The sequence below is a fragment of the Anomaloglossus baeobatrachus genome, chromosome 1 (genome assembly GCF_048569485.1).
Source record: "Anomaloglossus baeobatrachus isolate aAnoBae1 chromosome 1, aAnoBae1.hap1, whole genome shotgun sequence".
Classification (NCBI taxonomy): domain Eukaryota; kingdom Metazoa; phylum Chordata; class Amphibia; order Anura; family Aromobatidae; genus Anomaloglossus; species Anomaloglossus baeobatrachus.
Window position 1 is genome coordinate 364823635 of NC_134353.1, and position 20514 is coordinate 364844148.

At 46.5% G+C, this 20514-nt stretch overlaps 1 protein-coding gene across 1 annotated transcript in view; it reads right to left on the minus strand.

Annotated features, from left to right (window-relative positions):
* The window catches only part of TEX15 (testis expressed 15, meiosis and synapsis associated), a 226792-nt gene extending 208736 nt beyond the window's left edge, over positions 1-18056 (minus strand). The window contains exon 1 of the mRNA XM_075352463.1: positions 17968-18056. The gene's annotated coding sequence lies outside the window, so the exon portion shown is untranslated. The remainder of the gene's footprint in view (positions 1-17967) is intronic.
* Positions 18057-20514: the final 2458 nt, after the last annotated feature.

Consider the following 20514-nt stretch of genomic DNA (forward strand, 5'->3'; position numbering starts at 1 on the left):
GAGTGGACCGGGGCCGGGCAGAATGACGGCAACACAATGTCCTCGTTTAAGTGGACAGAAGATACGACCTTCGGAAGAAAGGCGGGGGAAGGCCGAAGGAACACCTTATCAGCATGGAATATCAGGTAAGGTGAACGACAGGAAAGGGCCACAAGTTCGGACACTTGCCTGATAGAGGTAATGGTGACTAAAAAGGCAACCTTCCAAGACAGTCGTTGAAGAGAGATTTCTCTCAGAGGTTCGAAGGGAGGAAGCTGAAGAACTCCGAGAACCAGATTCAAATCCCAGGGATCTAAGGGGTGGCAATAAGGAGGGACAAAATGCGCTACCCCTTGAAGAAAGGTACGGACCTGAGGACGAGAAGCCAGCTGCTTCTGGAAGAATATTGACAAGGCAGAAACTTGTCCCTTAGGGGTACTGAGAGCCAGTCCCGAGTCCAGACCGTCTTGCAGAAAGGCAAGAACATTAGGGATTGAAAAGGCAAGGGGCAACCGATTATGACGGTCACACCAGGAAAGATAGGTCTTCCAGGTCCTGTGATAGATACTGGCGGAGGAGGGCTTCCGAGCATTAAGCATGGTATGAACTACCTTAGAAGAAAGACCTGACTTGGCTAGAATCAAGGATTCAAGTGCCACGCCGTCAAATGCAGCTGTGCTGTATTCTGGTGGAATATTGGACCTTGCGACAGAAGATCAGGGCGGTCTGGAAGACGCCAGGGAGTGTCGCCGAGAAGTTGGAGAAGCTCTGGGTACCAGGCTCTCCTGGGCCAATCCGGGGCCACAAGGATCACCGGGATTCCCTCCGCTTTGATTTTCTTGATTACTCTCGGAATGAGAGGAAACGGAGGGAAGATGTAGGGTAGGCGAAACTGCGCCCACGGAAAGACTAGAGCATAGGAGCCGATCGCTAGTGCGTCTCTCGACCGGGATATGAAGGGATGTATTTTGGCGTTCATCCGAGACGCCATGAGGTCCACATCTAGGAGTCCCCAATGAAGAGTGATCTGATGGAACACTTCGTCGTTGAGAGACCATTCCCCCGACGCTAGACCTTGCCTGCTGAGAAAGTCTGCGGCCAAGTTGTCTACCCCCGGAATATGGACAGCTGAAATAATGGGGATGTGCTTCTCTGCCCAAAGAAGAATCCTGGATACTTCTTTCATCGCTGCCTTGCTGCGAGTTCCTCCCTGACGGTTGATGTAAGCCACAGCCGTGGCATTGTCTGACTGGATCCGAACAGGGAGGCCCAATAGTAAGGGCTGAAAGTTCTGAAGGGCCAAAAATATGGCTCTGATCTCTAGAACATTGATGTGCAGGGAACGCTCGGAAGGAGACCAGCGTCTCTGAACAGTGTGGTGGAGAAACACCGCCCCCCAGCCTATCAGGCTGGCATCCGTCGTGACTACTTGCTAGTGGACAGGGCGGAAGGACTTCCCTTGAGATAGGGATGAGGCTTGAGTCCACCAGACGAGGGAGCTGAGCGCAGTCTGAGATAGGCGGACTGACCAGTCTAGAGAAGCTGCATTCTTGTCCCAGGAGGATAGAAGATCCAGCTGTAGAGGGCGCAGATGGAATTGGGCAAAGGACACGGCTTCCATGACTGCCACCATCTTGCCTAACACTCTCATTCCATTCCGAAGGGATGTGTAACGGCGAGAGCGGAGGGATTGGGCGGCCCGGATCAGGGAAGACCTCTTGTCTTCTGGATGAAAAACCCGGGACTGAGCCGTGTCTATCAGCATACCTAAAAAGGTGATGCGCTGATGAGGAATGAGGGAAGACTTGTTAAAGTTGATAAGCCACCCTAGCCTTGACAGCGTGTCCAGGCATATCTTCACGCTTTCTGAGCAAACTTGAAGAGAGCTCCCTTTGACAAAAAGGTCGTCCAAATAGGGAACGACCAGGACGCCTCTGGGGTGTAAAATGGACATGACGGCCGCCATGGCCTTTGTGAAGACCCGAGGCGCGGAGGCCAGCCCAAAGGGGAGGGCCCTGAATTGGAAATGACGGGGTCCTACGGCAAAACGAAGGAACCGTTGAGGAGATACACATATGGGAATGTGTAAATAGGCATCTTGAACGTCTATGGAAGCTATTAATTCTCCCGGTTCCATGGTGGCTAGCACTGCTCTCAATGATTCCATTCGGAAGGTCCGAATCCGTACGAATCTGTTCAGCCTTTTGAGGTCCAAGATAGGGCGGACAGAGCCATCTTTTTTGGGAACGACAAAAAGGTTTGAATAGAAACCTTTGCCACGCTGTTCCAGGGGCACTGGAATGATAACGTTTGCCTTCTGTAAAGAGGCTGTGGCCTGAAATAAGGCCTGGCTTGGCGTTTTGGACTTTGGAAGACGAGAACGCAGAAACCTGTTGGCCAGCAGGGAATGGAAATCGATCTTGTAACCCGAGGTGACGATTTCTCGAACCCAAGCATCGTGAGTGTGGTCTAGCCAGATATCCCGAAAAAGCAGAACAGAAGCTGCCCTCCAACAGGAGTCGGATCTGAGGGATACCTGGCGTCGTGCTGAGGGGGCCTGTACAGGGCGAGGTCCTTTAGGTTTAGGTTGCTTGGAGTGGGATTGCCAGGAAGAGCCCCTTGAGGGACCAGATCCTCGATCTGAGCGTTGGAACGATCCTTGGGCTGATGGTTTTTGGGGGGCAGGCCGAAAGGCCTGCCTGCGCCAAGGAGATTTTTGAAAATTCCTGGATACAGGCCGCTTTTGAGGTAGAATGGTACTTTTACCACCCGTCGTCTCAGATATGAGTTTGTCCAAGGATTCTCCAAACAGACGAAGGCCATGGAAGGGGAGTGTGGACAGGGATTTCTTGGAGGCACTGTCCGCATTCCATATCTTTAGCCAAAGGACCCTGCGGGCAAAGACCGCATTGGCTGCCGTTAGGGCTGACAAACTAGCTCCATCTAGGGAGCCGTGAAGAAAATAATTACAGGCTAGAGAGAACAAATCAAGGATCTCAAAAAGCCTCCGGAGGAATATTACAAGAGCGAAGCATCCTGCGCAGGTTCCTAATCCACACACCCATAGCTCTCGCGACCCATGTCAAGGAAAACAGGGGGCGAAGAGAGGAGCCCGAAGCCTGGAAAATAGATTTGACCGCAGCATCAACTGCGCGGTCAGACGAGTCCTTGAGAGACGCGTTGTCTGAAACAGACATGACCGTGTGTTTAGCCAGTCTGGATACTGGCGGATCCACAACGGGGGGTACTGACCAGGTCTTAACCATTTCAGATGGAAAGGGATAAGCGAAGGAAGAGAAGGGTTTTTTATTAAACCTTTTATCAGGGTGATCCCACCGTTTAGATACAATTTGCCGAAAAACCGGATCCTGGGCAAAGGACTTAGGAGGCTTCTTGGCCCGCTTGATTGCCGACTGAGAAGTCGGCTCCGGAGGCTGATCAGAAATCGACAGAGAGTGATTGACAGCCGAAATTAGTGTGTCTTCTATATGCCTAGACTCAGAAAGGACATCTGAATCAGAGTCAGAGTCTTGAGAATCGTGACTACTAAAAGTCACGGAACCTCGGTCAGACTGACCATCGTCCGAGTCAGATGAAGCGTAGAGGTCGCAATGGCGCCTTTTGGAAACAGCCTTTTTACGTTCTGGGGACAAGAGACCAGACGAAGCAGGCGGGCTCCTCTGAGGGAGCTGAGCCGGGGGAAGGCTGTGGGAGCCTGTGGACGGCTGGGATATCTGAGCGGCAAGGTCATCTAACCTTTTAGACATTAGAAGAGCCCATGCAGGCATTACTTCATCCGACGGGGGTGCTGCCTGGCCGGTGCAGAATCCAAAGACTGCACGGCATCCTGGTCCGGCAACGGGGTCTGTTGTGACACGGTAGTAGGGGCATCGCAGCCCCGGCATAGTGGATAGCTTCGGCCATTAGAAAACGAGCGTCCACAGGTGGTACAGGCATAATACAGGTCCGTAGAGGACGCCTGGGAAGGTTTATCACCCTTGAGGTTAAGCATGTCAGCAATAGAGTCCTACAGCCCTATAGGGATAGAGTTATGCCGCTGTTATATGAGTGAGGAGCAACTAGCAGTATTATAAAGTGACTGCTATGCACAGCCGGTATATACCGATAGCAAAATGACATATACTGTCAAACAGTCGATATATACCTGCAGGCAGAGCCAGTATATACCGCTAATAGCTGATATACACCGCTAGCCAGCAGGAACACACCGCTAGAGAGACAGCGATATATTGCTGAGCAGAGCGGTATATACCGCTGCAGAGCCAAGGAGGCGATCTCACCCGTGTCTGCTCCCCACGTGGAAAATGGTGTCCAGCGTTCCTGGCAGCATGGAGGAGTTAGACGGCCCCCTGGAGGCTGATTGGTCCCGGGGCTGGGACTAACGTGACGGCCAATCAGAAGGAGAGCCGCTGCGACTGAGGGAGCGGCTTCCAGAGTAGTGAGAGGGGGCGTTGCTAGAATGCAGGCCGACGCGGGGGCTAAATTAATGAGACTCCCAGGGAACACGGCCTGCATCGCCCCACCGGCGCCTTTTCAGGCGGCGGTTTGGATGCAGAGGACAGATGACTCGTCGTCTCCCTACCTGCTCCTGGCTCCGTCTGAAGACGTGTCGGTGCGGGGATCTCGGGGACGCATCTTCGGCTCAAGGCTGAAGCAGGTCCTCGGCTCTGCTTAGCCCTCTGGAGCTACCTTGGTGTGAGGTGCTTTTGTGGCGCCCTGGACTAGCCAGGTAGTCACAGACAAAACACACACACACCCCCACCCCCGGACAGTAACATTAGTCAGACACAAAACCCTTGTTGCCTCCCTCCAGGGTCTGATGTCCACATCAGGTGGGGCGGAGCCAGGCGGTTGGCCCCACCCACCGAGGAGTTCACAGGCCTGGAGGCGGGAAAAGTGTTAGTTAGAGTTTGGAGGTGAAAGTGAGAGGAGTGAACACTTGGGTGTCTGGGTTGGAGCCCAGACACTAACAGCAAAGTTGGCAGACGGTGGTGGCCATCTGCAGGAGTTGGTGGAACTGCACAGAGCCGTAAGGACCGGGGCTGGGCGGTGGCCCACCGGTACCAGACCGGGAAACGGAGTGAAACTAAGCACACCCAGGCAGGGCCATCGGACCCCGACCAGGCTTGGAGTGCCGTCAATAGTCAAATCCGAATGTGACAGGTACCCCCGGGGTTCCCTAACAACCAAGTCCCGATAGAAGGCAGCCGCTCACATCGTGAGGACATACAGCCACCGCCACCGGCTAGAAGTCCAAGGGCCAGCGCCTGCGGGCAAAATGGGCTCCTCCGGTATCTATACACCGGGGAGCGGACTACCGTTGGGAAGCCATTGGAGTCAACACAGTACACAAAGGTGCAGGGAGAGACAGCCACCATCACCTGTCCGGGGAGAGACACAGCAGCCGGCTGCGGGACCCGTCCATCCAGCCGTTTGGTTTACCAGAGACTTTGTGCCTCTTTTGCTGAGTGAGTACACCCGTGCCATCCGACACCGCGCCGCGCTGTCCCTGCAACCCTGCACCTCACCGACCCTGCCTCCCCGTCACACCATCGGGCCCCGGGACCCCCAACCCCCTACCCATGGAGGGGGAAAACAACATCCCAGCTGCTCCCTACCATCGCTCCCGGGATCCCCGTCACCAGCAGCGGTGGTGCCCATCTTCACAACCCGTGGGTGGCGTCACGGACTAAATCCCCAAACAAACCACCCCCTTTTCACTCACGGGCGAGGAGTGCCGCTCGAGTCCCTGGATCCGGCCCACCGCTCGAGCCACCGAGCAGCAGCAGCGCCGGACCCGAGCGTTAGCGAGCGCAGCGCCCCGCCGCCCGCGACACTTCCAGGGAGCCTGGAGGGGTACGCAGACCCGACCACTTGGGCGCGAGGGAAGACTGACGGCTTGTGCACGCCAGGTTTCCTCTGCCCGTACGCGGGGGGAACGAGGGTGGCAAGTCACCCTGGTATTGCCCCATAATCAAAAATAGAATGAATAAGAAAAAACAAAATAAAAAATAAAAACAAAATAAGCTGGCCTAAGGCACCTGGTAGAGCTCAGGCCAGACATGTCAGCCTCCCTGCTGACACTAGAAAAAACTGAGCTAGTTTCCTGCCTAGCTAGGGTATATGCTGTGGGGGGAGGAGCTAACACTTTTGCAAATCTAGTGTCACGCCTCCCTGGAGACATCATAATACCCGCTGTCTGTGTCCCCCAATGAAAAGGCGAGAAAGGAATATATTTATTGGAATACAACTTTAGAACACAAACTGTAATAAATTGTAAATATGTAATACACTATGTAACATACAGTAATTACATATATATCTTGTGTGTGTGTGTATATATATATATATATATATATATATATATATATATATATATATTACATATTGTATTACATATTTACAATTTGTTAGTTTTTTGTGTTCTAAAGTTGTATTCCAATAAATATATTTTATGTTCTATCTAAATATCTTGATTATTGTATCATAAAAATAATTGTCTAATGTTCACATTGTACTACAATACATTTTTCACTTAAATATAAGCATTATACTAAATGTTATTATTTAGTAAAATATTCAGCACATTCTGCATTGCACTACTGTCCCCAATTTATTATATATTTTAGGAATCGGAGTCGGTGCATTTTATACCGACTCCGACTCCACCAAAATGAGCTCCGACTCAGACTCCACGACTCCGACTCCACAGCCCTGGTGTTGGGGAGTGTTTTTTTCAAATACAAATTTTTTTGTTGTCTCTTTTTTTTTTTTATTACTAACCGGGTTAGTAATGTGGGGTATCTTATAGACGCTATGACATCATTAATGCCAGGGCTTGATGCCAGGTGACATTACACAGCTGGTATCAACCCCATATTTTACCCCGTTTGCCACCGCACAAGGGCAACGGGATGAGCCGGGGCGAAGCACCAGGATTGGAGCATCCAATGGATGCGCCACTTCTGAGGCGGCTGCGGCCTGCTATTTTTAGGCTGGGGAGTGTCCAATAACGGTCAACCTCCCTAGTCTGAGAATACCAGACCACAGCTGTCCGCTTTAGCTTGGCTGGTGATCAAATTTGGGGGGGGCCCCACGTTTTTTGTTTTACATTTTTTAATTTAAAATAACAGCGTGGGGTGCCCTCTGTTTTGCATTACCAGCCAAGGTGAAGCTGCCATCTGTGGTCTGCAGACTGCAGCCATCTGCTTTAACCTGATCTGGCTACAAATGATAGGGGGGACCAAACGTCGTTTTTTTTAAATTATTTATTGTTTGGCTAAAAACAAAGCTAAGCACCGTTTACTGCCACATGAAAGGCACCAAAGGGTGCAAGATGTACATTATATGTCTTTCTCATCTATTATCTATCTATCCCTCTATCCATTCATTCATTCATCCCTCTATTTATCCCGCTATCTATCTTTGTCTCTCTCTCTCTCTATCCCTCTATCTATATCTATCCATCTGTTTATCTAGCTGCTTCCATTTTTAAGCGGTACTCTCGCACTCATCCCCGCACATACACCGGCACTCCCGCACGCACCATCACTGCACATACACCGGCACTCCCGCACTCATCATCACCGCACATACACTGGCACTCCCGTACGCACCATCACTGCACATACACCGGCACTCCCGCACGCATCATCCCCGCACATACACCGGCACTCCCGTACGCATCATCCCCGCACATACACCGGCACTCCCGCACGCATCATCACCACACACACCGCGGCACTCCCGCACTCATGATCCCCGCAATACACCGGCACTCATCATCCTCGCACATACACCGGCACTCATCATCCCCGCACATACACCGGCACTCCCGCACGCATTATCCCCGCACATACACCGGCACTCCCACACGCATCATCCCCACACATACACCGGCACTCCCGCACTCATCATTCCTGCACATACATCGGCACTCCCGCACGCATCATCCCCGCACATACACCGGCACTCCCGCACGCATCATCACAGCACAGACCACGGCACTCCCGCACTTATCCCCGCACATACACCGGCACTCCCGCACGCATCATCACCGCACACACCCCGGCACTCCCGCACGCATCATCCCCGCACATACACAGGCACTCCCGCACGCACCATCACCGCACATACACCGGCACTCCCGCACGCACCATCACCGCACACACCCCGGCATTACCTCAGTGACGTCCCCGCTGACAGCGCAACTCCCTTCAGTTGCTGCGTGGAGCTGATAGAGAGCGACGGTGTTCTACTGCCGCTCCTGTCAGCTTCATGTAGCAGAGCTGAGAGCGTCGCGGGACCTCTGTGGATTACGCCAGACCTTGAGGGGTATTTGTGGATTTTAATAAAATGGTTAAAGAGGGTGTTTTTTTGTCTTTTATTCCAAATAAAGTATTTTTTCGGGTGTATGTGTTTATTTACTTTCACTTACAGGTTAATCATTGGGGGTGTCTCATAAACGCCTGCCATGATTAACCCCTTATTACCCCGACTGCCACCGCACCGGCGCAATTCGGGATGAGTGTACAGTCCCGGGGCTGTCACATCTAATGGCTGTGGCAATTCTGGGTGGCTGCTGGCTGATATTGTTAGGCTGGGGGGCTCCCCATAACGTGGAGCTCCCCATCCTGAGAATACCAGCCTTCAGCCATGTGGCTTTACCCTGGCCGGTATCACAATTGGGGGGGACCGCATGCCGTTTTTTTTTAATTTATTTATTTATTTTACTGCAAGACATAGACCCGCCCACCGGCAGCTGTGATTGGTTGCAGTGAGACAGCTGTCACTCAGCGTGGGGGCGTGTCTGACTGCAACCAATCATAGGTGCCGGTGGGCGGGGAAAGCAGGGAATACAAGATTGAATAATGGGCGGCCGGCTTTTTCAAATCAGGAGAAGCCGCCGTAGCTTTGTGACAGCCGTGCAGCGCCGCAACGGTGATCGGTAAGTGGGTGAGAGTGAGTGAGTCAGTGTGAGTGAGAGAGAGAGAATGATTTTCTGACAAGCAATGAATTAGATCACTTCTGGGCATGCTCAGAAGTAAAAAACGAATCTGGTACATGCTTCCGGCGTTTGATGCATGCCACCGGATTCGGCGTGCATAGACTTTCATTATGCACCATGCCGCACAGCGCCGCACCCGGCGCAATGCGGTTTTTTTGCCGTACAAAAAAACGTGCCAGGCACCGTTCCATCCAGCCGCCGCATGTGCTAAATATGCCGCATCTGGCAAAAACCGGACAGAACGCAAGGCCATGCGGCACAATACGGCGCTAGTTCAAGTCTATGCGGGAAAAAAAAGCAACCGGCGGCAAAAAAAAATGGTTGCGTTTTTTCTGCAAAGCGCCGGATTGTGCCGCTCAGCATAAACCGGATGTGTGAAAGCAGCCTTAGTGAATCTTCACATCACATGCAGCAGACACTGAGTTGTTGACAGTCAGAATGAATGGTCATGTGACCACTCGTATGCAATCTGCATATTCCACATTCTGAGCCCAATGTGTCAATTCATATAGTGACACATAGAGGGATAAGCCTGGACAAGCTACGTGCAAATTTATATGCTATATACAGGGTGGTCCAAAAGTAGGTGGACAGTATGTGTAATAGGGTTATCAAACATGGTGTAAAGTGAAATTAACTCAGTTGCCCTTAGCAACTAATCAGATTCCACTTTTCATTCTTCACAGACTCTTTGCAAAATGAAAAGTGGAATCTGATTGGTTGCTAAGGGCAACTGAGTCAGTTTTACTTTACACCATGTTTGATAAATCTCCCCCTTTATAACCCTATTACACATACTGTCCACCTACTTTTGGACCACCTTGTATAGTCTTCATTACACAGTATTCATTTATCTATAAGGGGTGAGGAACATGTAACATCTCTATGTGTCACCATGGTGGATGTGAGGTGATTGCTGAGTCACAGATGAGAGAAGCAGGATCTCTGCTCTGTATTTCTAAGACCCGCAACACACATCCGTTTTTTTTTGTACGTGTGCGGTACGTATTTGCACGTACCGGAGATATGTACACACGGAGACCCATGTTATTCAATGGTAGATGGCACACACACGTAAAATCACACGGAACGTGTGTCCGTGTCGTAAGTACGTGTGTGCGCTTTTCTACACGGACGACATGTCCGTTTTTGTCTGGCAGCACGCGGGCATGGACCCGCTCTAGTCTATGGGTCCGTGCCGGCACGGACCGCACACGGAGTATGTCCGTGTTCAGCACGTATCGTCTGTGTCCGTTTTTACTCACAAAATCTGAAACACTTGTTACCAATCTATCAGGTCAATTGATGGCAAACAAAAACACCAGGATCTCATGATGAATGATTAACAACGTTAATTGGGTAAGAATGCGGGCCTTTATAAACGGACAGCACACGGACGTATTTTATTTCAATACGGACATTCCACATGCACACACGGCTCGCATACGCCATCACACGGATGCCATATGTACCGGAGAAACGCCCCTAAAAAACGGAACACGGACCCGAAAAACGGACCGTGAAACACGTACATTTTTTTTGCGGAAGTGTGTTTTAGGCCTAATGCAGAGAGGTCAGGTGCTGGGGCAGAATACTGACAGCCAATGTGTGTGCAGAGGGCGGGCAGGGGGCGGGGCTGGACAATGAGGCCAGGCGGTGCCAGCTCTGACTGTGTGAGGTTTGGCAACCAAGAAGAGGAAGAAGTCAAGTTTGTGTGTGCTGAAGGTAAACAAAGAGCTGCAGAGAATAAAGGGATAATTCAAGAGGAACAAAAGTCAGAAAACAAAAAATAACAATGTAGGGGTGATTTATATGACAATACAGCACAGATTAGCTTAAAATCTTTTTGGGAGTTTGTCGGACAACTCCTTTAGGCCCTGTGCGCACGCTGCGGATTTACCGCGGATTTGCAGCGGAATTGCTGCAGAAAATGTGTCTAACATTGCTGCAGTCAATTCCCCAGCAAATCCTATGGGTTTTAAAAAATGCTGTGTGCACGCTGCGTTTTTTTATACCCACGGATTCACCTGCGGATTTTCCGCTGCGGAATTAATGAGCATGTCACTTCTTTTCCGCAGGTACCTGCGTTTTTTTCCATAGATAATGGTAAAAATCCGCGGGGACCAACTTGCGGAAAATCCGCGGTAAATCCGCGGCAAAAACGTGGATGTGGTTCTACAGCGGTTTTAACCGCAGATGCGGGATTTTTTCAGAGGATCCGTTTTTTTCTTAAGAAAAAGGCACTTTCTAGTGCGCACATAGCCTTAAGCTGGAAAAAGAGTAGATGGAGCCTTAGGCCTTGTGCGCACTAGGCGTTTTTGCCGCGTTTTTAGCGGCGTTTTTTACTGAAAACGCAGTGACATTGCTTCCCCAGCAATGTCAATGGGTTTTCAGAAGTGCTGTCCTCACACAGCGTTTTTTTTTAGCTGCGTTTTTGTGGTGACCACAAAAACGCAGCATGTCAATTATTTCTGCGTTTTCCACTGCGTTTTTCACTCATTGAATTCAATGAGATGTTAAAAACGCAATGAAAAACGCATATAGCCGCGTTTCTATGACTAAAAACGCAGCTATAAACGCAAGGGGTGGGCACTACAGTGACGTGTACAGGAAGAGGATTCCTTCTGTTGGTAAACACAGAAGCAGGAATCCTCCCGGTACCGTCACCGCTGTGTCCACCTCCCGTCCTGTGCACGTCAGCTCCGTGCGGCGCCATGTCTGGGCGGGAGGTGGAGGCAGCGGCGAAAACCAAAGTGAACAGTAGAAAAAAAAAAATGTCATATATACTCACCTGTCCGCAGGGTCCCGGTGCCATGCCCGCTCCCATCTCCTCCCGGTACTGCCGCTCTGGCTGTGTGCAGTCTCCCCGGGGCAGGACCTTGCTTGCAGGACCTGGCGCTGATCACCTGATGCAGTCACCTGACGCATCAGCTGATCGTAGTCTCGCCGGCTTCTTCGCGCTCGGCCGGCTATCAGCTGATCCTGCCGTCAAGGGACTTCATCAGCTGATCACCGGCAGCTGCTGCAGCGATCGGACGGGATCAGACTCCTGTCCAATCGATCGCTCCAGGAGCTGCCGGTAATCAGCACAGCACATAAGTGAGTATTTTTTTTTTTTTGCACTGATGCATCAGCTGATTGTATAATCGGCTTTTATACAATCAGCTGATGTGTGATGGGATTCAGGCACTTGATCCTGACACATCATCTGATCGCTTTGCCTTCCAGCAAACCGATCAGATGATATTGGATCCTGATTGGACGGCGCGGGACCCTGACCCAGGATTACTGCGGAGGGGGGTTTATTTCAATAAAGATGGAGTCACTAATTGTGTTGTGTTTTATTTCTAATAAAAATATGTTTCTGTGTGTTGTGTTTTTTTTTTTATCATTACTAGAAATTCATGGTGGCCATGTCTAATATTGGCGTGACACCATGAATTTCGGGCTTAGGGCTAGCTGATAATATACAGCTAGCCCTAACTCCATTATTACCTAGCTAGCCACCCGTCACCAAGGCAGCTAGAAGAGTTGGATACAGCGCCAGAAGATGGCGCTTCTATGAAAGCGCCATTTTCTGGGGTGGCTGCGGACTGCAATTCGCAGTGGGGGTGCCCAGAAAGAATGGGCACCCTGCACTGTGGATTCCAATCCCCAGCTGCCTAGTTGTACCCGGCTGGACTCAAAAATTAGGCGAAGCCCACGTCATTTTTTTTTTTTAATTATTTCATGAAATAATTAAAAAAAAGGGCTTCTCTATATTTTTGGTTCCCAGCCGGGTACAAATAGGCAGCTGGGGGTTGGGGGCAGCCCGTACCTGCCTGCTGTACCCGGCTAGCATACAAAAATATGGCGAAGCCCACGTCATTTTTTTTTTCTTTTTGGGCAAAAAACTGCATACAGTCCTGGATGGAGGATGCTGAGCTTTGTGGTTCTGCAGCTGCTGTCTGCTCTCCTGCATACACTAGTGAATGGAGGATGCTGAGACTTGTAGTTCTGCAGCTGCTGTCTGCTCTCCTGCATACACTAGTGAATGGAGGATGCTGAGACTTGTAGTTCTGCAGCTGCTGTCTGCTCTCCTGCATACACTAGTGAATGGAGGATGCTGAGACTTGTAGTTCTGCAGCTGCTGTCTGCTCTCCTGCATACACTAGTGAATTGAGGATGCTGAGACTTGTAGTTCTACAGCTGCTGTCTGCTCTCCTGCATACACTAGTTCTGCAGCTGTCTGCTCTCCTGCATACAATGAACATTTTGAAGAAGGAAATGACATCAGACCTTTTTTTTTTTTTTTTTTTCATCAACAATCTTTAATGGCATTGTGCACTGATTAAAAACGCAGTGAGTAAAAACGCAGCAAAAAACGCACCAAATCGCGGCAAAAACGCATGCGTTTTTGCCGCGTTTTTTAGCCGCGGGTGCGTTTTTTAAGACAAAAACGCACATAAAAACGCAGCGTGAAAAAAACGTCTAGTGCGCACATACCCTTAATGCTATGTTCACACATAGCACATATTGCATTATGGCTGAGCCAAAACCTGCTCTTGGCAGTAAAAAAGCTGCTTCCAAAAAAGTAGGCTTTGCTGTATTTTTGGTGTGTCATTTGTCTACAGTACATGTTTAAATAAAGTTAGTTTCATTCACCACAAAAGCAGAAAAAAACGCAGCTGTTGCGTTTTTGCACTCTCTCATTTCTTTCAATGGTGAAAAATGGCTGCAAAAATGCTGAGAGAATTGAACTGTTGCCTTTCAAAAACGCAGCAGTTTTCCATTTCAGTAAGGAAAAAAAAGTCATGTGCATGAGATTTCTGGAATCTCATAGGTTTTCCTGGTAGTGTAAAAAAAAGATTTTAATTTGCATAAAACCCATGAGAAAAAAAAACATGCAAAAAAACACAACGTGTGAACATAGCCTAATGATGTGCACACTTCTCAGGATTCATCAATCTGCAGACCACATATAGTGACTGCAGAAATGTATGCCATGTGCAGAAATGCCCTTTCAACCATGGATTTCTTGTTCATACAGTGTCATGACATCAAGTTTGTTGAGGGGTCTGCTGGATCTGGGTTTTTTTTTTTAAACATTGGAGTCTATGGAGAACGGATCTGTTAACGGATTGCTATTTATCTTCCATTTGTAACGTATCCTGTAAGAAAAAAACTGATCCGTTTCAAATGAAAGAAAAATGGATGGCTCAATAGCAATCAGTTAACGGATCAGTCATGCATAGACTCCAAAGTTAAAGAAAACCCAAACAGATCCAGAAGACATCAGGTATTCGACAATGAACAAAAGAAGTTGTGTTTCCAGAATGTTTTTCCCAACGGATCTATGCAGGATCCGCTCTAGAGGATGATTACAGAACATGTGAGCTCAGCATAACATGCAGGTAATATCACTAGCAATTTGACTGGCTGGATCCTTAGCAATGATGAGAATAAAGGATTTCTTTAGCTATAGTTCAAACAGTAATCCAGCCCAGCCCCTTCAAGCAATAGCAGACACAGGACACTAAATACACATTGGCACCCTAGTTTCAACCTACTGGGCTTCTTTACTTTACGATAAGCTTTTCTGTCTTTTTTTTTTATAAATTACTGCAAAGGAGAAGGATAAAATATTTTTTTTCATCGACAAGCTCTTCCTATTATCAAATCTGTTTATGCCACCCTATCTTTAAATAAAAAATGATAACCCTTGATCTCCAAACTTAGGATAAAACAATCTACACAATCTACTTAGTTATCAATTAAAAAAAAAATCACAAAACAGCCGTGAACATTAGTCTATGGAGCTACAGGCATTGCTGAAAATTTATATGACAGGATATCTATACAGCGTCTACGTAAAGAAAAAAATGTAAATTGCAGTACGTTTTATATGATGGACATAGCAATTTCCTTATAAAAGTGTATGTATATATACTGCGTGTGTACATATATATATATATATATATATATATATATATTATACAAACATAGATAGAAATACACATATACACACTCATACTGTACTTTTTTTTCCTTGCATATGTTATATGGATAATAGATAACTAGATAGATAGATAAATAGATAGCATAGGAGGAAAAGCTAAAATTACATGATAGGAATGAGGTGGATAGATAGTGATAGATAGAGAATAGCTAGAAAGATAGATAGATAGATAGATAGATAGATAGATAGATAGATAGATAGATAGATAGATAGAGGGATAGATTGATAGATAGATAGATAGAGGGATAGAGGGATAGATAAATAGAGGGATAGATAGATAGATAGATAGATAGATAGATAGATAGATAGATAGATAGATAGATAGATAGATAGAGGGATAGATAGATAGATAGATAGAGGGATAGATAGATAGATAGATAGATAGATAGATAGATAGATAGAGGGATAGATTGATAGATAGATAGATAGAGGGATAGAGGGATAGATAAATAGAGGGATAGATAGATAGATAGATAGATAGATAGATAGATAGATAGATAGATAGATAGATAGATAGAGGGATAGATAGATAGATAGATAGAGGGATAGATAGATAGATAGATAGATAGATAGATAGATAGATAGAGGGATAGATAGATAGATAGATAGATAGATAGAGGGATAGATAGATAGATAGATAGATAGATAGATAGATAGATAGATAGATAGATAGATAGATAGATAGAGGGATAGATAGATAGATAGAGGGATAGATAGATAGATAGATAGATAGATAGATAGATAGATAGATAGAGGGATAGATAGGTAGATAGATAGATAGCTAGCTAGATAGATAGATAGATAAAGGGATATAGATAGAGATATATAGATACCGTAGAGAGAAATAATAGGTAGGATAGATAGATAAATAGATAGAGAACATGATAACATAAGAGGAAGGAATAGGTAGAATTACATAATAGGTATGAGATGGATGGATGGATAGATAGAGGGATAGATAGATATATAGATAGATATGTAGATACAGAGATGGATAGAGGGATAGATAGATTGATAGATAGATAGATAGATAGATAGATAGATAGATAGATAGATATATAGATAGAGGGATAGATAGGTAGATAAAGGGATATAGATAGATAATGGATAGATAGGTAGATAAAGGGATATAGATAGAGATATATAGATACCGTAGAGAGAAATAATAGGTAGGATAGATAAATAGATAGAGAACATGATAACATAAGAGGAAGGAATAGGTAGAATTACATAATAGGTATGAGATGGATGGATGGATAGATAGATAGAGGGATAGATAGATAGATAGATAGATAGAGGGATAGATAGATAGAGGGATAGATAGATAGCTAGATAGAGGGATAGATAGATAGATAGATAGATAGATAGATAGATAGATAGATAGATAGATAGAGGGATAGATAGATAGATAGATAGATAGATAGATAGATAGATAGATAGATAGATAGATAGATAGAGGGATAGAGGGATAGATAGATAGAGGGATAGATAGAGGGATAGATAGATAGATATATAGATAGAGGGATAGATAGGTAGATAAAGGGATACAGATAGAGATATATAGATACCGTAGAGAGAAATAATAGGTAGGATAGATAAATAGATAGAGAACATGATAACATAAGAGGAAGCAATAGGTAGAATTACATAATAGGTATGAGATGAATGGATGGATAGATAATACATAGATAATAGATACAGGGGTAGATGAATGTGATTGATAGAGGGATAGATAGATAAAGGGATAGATGAATGCGATAGATAGAGGGATGATAGATAGATAGATAGATAGATAGATAGATAGAGGGATAGATAAAGGGATAGATGAATGAGATAGATAGATAGATAGATAGATAGATAGAACAGCACTTCGTTTTTGGAACAAAAGGGAATGTGATACATAGCGTTGCCAATTAGTTAACTGTGTACCACATCATACCTCACAATATTTTCATTTCCTTGTGAATTCCTTGTGCCCAGAAGCTGTCTAAAATCAAATCTGTCTTCTACGCACATAGTGACCAATCACAGCAATGCTTTCATTTTTCAAGAGCACTCTTATGAAATTAAAGTTGATCAGTGATTGGTTACTATGGACAAAAAAAAAAGAGTTCTGAGTTTCATAAACTTACAAAACATGAACCTCATAAATTGAATTGCGATTCCGCACAACATAAAACACGGCAGCCCCATAGTACAGCGCTTCTTGACCAGGAATCCTATAACAGTACTAAGTCCACTTTCCTATAGCCGTGGCAGAGGCATTTTTCCTTTGCTCACAGATGCTTGGTAAAACAGTCAATAAGAGTGTACTTTATTTTTTAGTGAATCCTGAATATAAAAAAATATCATTTCTTTAACACTAGAACTACTGGACTCGTGACACCTATATATAAATACATGGTGCAAAGTAGTCAAAAATAATGACTACCTGAGTAGTTCTAGTGTTAAGAATCCACTCTTAAACTAAACTTGCTGTCACTAAGGACATTTCCACAGATATCAGCACAGAAATGGGGTCATAATTTTCTTAAATCATTTTTGCTTTGTGGTTTCATGGCAAATTTTGCAGCCTTTGGCTTTTACAAGCTCTCTGTTTCCCTGTACACTCAACCATAATGTAATCTGTGGTCAGAAATCAGCTGCCAGAAGCTCAGTAAAAAAAGACATAAAACTTTCCATTGGATTGTCAGAAGAGCTCACTGATGGACAGCCAGTTAACTCAGCCGGCAGCCAGCAATCCACAGAGCAACACTATAGAAATCAAACGGTGCAAAACGTTTAACGACTACCAACAGCAAAAATGTAAAGTGTTCACAAAGATGGACAACCCCTTGAAACTGAAAGTCACCAGAACCCCGCCATTACATTAATGACTAACAACTACAGTGTAAGTAATGAAGCCGGAAACTTGGAGGAACCACCATGTACAGAAATATAGACGATGCGCGCACTTACTGACCTGTATTATCTGCCAACAGACTGACACCTCCATCACCCGCCATTACTCTTGGAAATGTCAGCTAGTCGGTACCTCTGCGCAGCAACAGTATCCAAAACCACGCCTACTGCAAGAACGCACCAGACGATTGGCGGCTCCTTGCACTTGGATCCTCCACACAACAGTTGATTGGTCGTTTCGCGTATCAACTCAATAGGCCACGCCCACAACGTACTTGCACCAGAGGAGCGTGACACAATAGCGTCAGCTAGTACCTGACTGGTGTACTCCGAAGTCCATACATCACGCTACAGAAAGCACATGCGCACATGACGTACACACTTTTTACCTCACACATCAGTAAAAATAATGGCTGAACAATAAGACAGAAACCCCTGAGAAGCGGCCACTAGAAACTGCAATGGCACGAGAGAAATGAGGCCGGTAGAATTTCCCACTGCTCTATTTACTAACGCTTGTTGCTGAGAAACTAATGGCTTTCACAAATCTGTGACACTGACTGGACGGTGAGGAGATCCGTGGGGTTGTGGACGAGCACATTTTAACAGCCAGATGTACTACACACATAATGGCACAGTATAGGCACCGCGCCAGGTCTGTCACTCACCATCACCTCACGTTCATTTGCGCGCCATTTTCTTACATTCTGACGGCCGGCCGGTGATTTGCCACAGATGCAGTGTAACCTCCACGGTGAGGAGACGGCTCCTCTCAGCAGTGAGGAGAGCCACACACCTTAGCATCCTGCACTGACTCGTATGTCATGTTTCTCCAGCTCAGTGTGACAGGAGAGATGTAATTACAGGAATTCCCCTCAGAAGCTGCTGTATGTCATAAACCTGCCTGCTAACTATTCCCATGTGGCAAACAGAACATGACAGCCATTTTAACCTCTTATTTGTCACCACAGCTGGGTTGCCAACAATCCAGAAATTCCTAGACAGTCCATAAAAATAAGGCACTTGTTTGCCCTAGCCGTAAAAATGTTTTGGTGTCTGTAATTTTTTTGAAGCTGAAGAAACTTTACACAGATTATTTTGACTGTTATCATAATCAGTTTATAGAGAATGCAGCTGATGTGTTTATACCAGAATTATGGGCTGTAGATCTGGGTCACCTATACTCTATATGCATATGTCACTTTTTTACGAGTTTTTGTCATGTCTGCGTTTTTGTGTGTTTTTGGCCGCAAAAAATGCACAAAAACGCACCCGCGGCAAAAACACACTGGTAAAAATGCTTGCGCATGCGCGTTTCGGTGTTTTTGGCTGCATTTTGGATCACTGCATTTTTCTAATGCATTGCATGGGGGGAAAACGCAGGAAAGAATTGACATGTCCATTTTTTGTTTTAGGCCTAAGCCACACGGCGAGAAAATCGGTGCGAGTAGAGTGCGATAAAACAACGCATTCCACTCAGACCAATTCTAGCCTGTGTGTCAGCGCACATGAGCGATTATTTTCTCAGTCCTAATCGTATTGAGAAAACAATCGCAGCATGCTGCGACTGTAATGCGAGACTCTTTTCTCTCGCACCCATTCAAGTGTATGGGGCGAGAGAAAAATCGCACTGCACTCGCGGTACACCGGTGTACTGCGCATGCAGAGCGAGAATCGCAATAGCTGGCTACGGAGGAGAGAGGGAGAGAAATCCCTCCCTCCCCTCCTCTGTGCCGGCCCGCCCCCCCGCAGTGCTGAGCCGGCCCGCCCCCGCAGCTGAGGTCCGCTCGCACAGTCGGACTGCAGACGTAGGGATACTAGCATGACACTCGGCTCCTGCTGTGCTGCCAGCGCGAGCCGAGTGTCATGCGAGCATCGCAATAGTGCCCGTGTGGCCCCAGCCTTAAGCTCAAAAACGCAGCTGAAAAAAAAAGTTGTGTGCAGACAACAAAAATAAAAGTCATAGACTTTGCTGGGAAAGCAAAGTCATGCAGTTTTGAGACCAAAAAACGCACCCGGAAAAACGCAGCGAAAAACGCTCATTGTGCACATAGCCTTAAAGAAATTCTAAAAGATCTGGGGGGCATGGTTGGACACTCCGGGCCTTCCCTCCTCAGTGCTGCTACAAGACAGTATGGGAGACCAGGTCCTTCTTCTCATAACTGGTTAATGGTCTACCGAAACGGGATGGTATTGTGCATATTTGGAATATATAGGACTTTGGGAAATTATGTGGATGTTTTATGTCATGGGCGGCATATTAAAATGGAATATTTAATTTGTGACCTATACTGATGTTGGGTATAAACTGCAGGAGCACTGTTCACTGTACAACTTAGGTGCAGGTTTTTGTGACTGTTTTTTCCTTTTTCTCTGTATTGTTTTTGCTGGGGAAACGTCTATATTATTTGTATTGTGCACTTAGGTTCATTAATGTTAATAAAAGGGAACCTGACTCAAAAAGAAGATATCTGCATAGGCCCAGTAAGTGGACAGCAATCCCTTTAGATATGGTGGCATCACCGGCAGTTGGACAGGTTGAACTGGAACAAGACATTTTTCATGACAGGACTGACCCCATCTGAGTACATCTCCGGATCTACAGTTC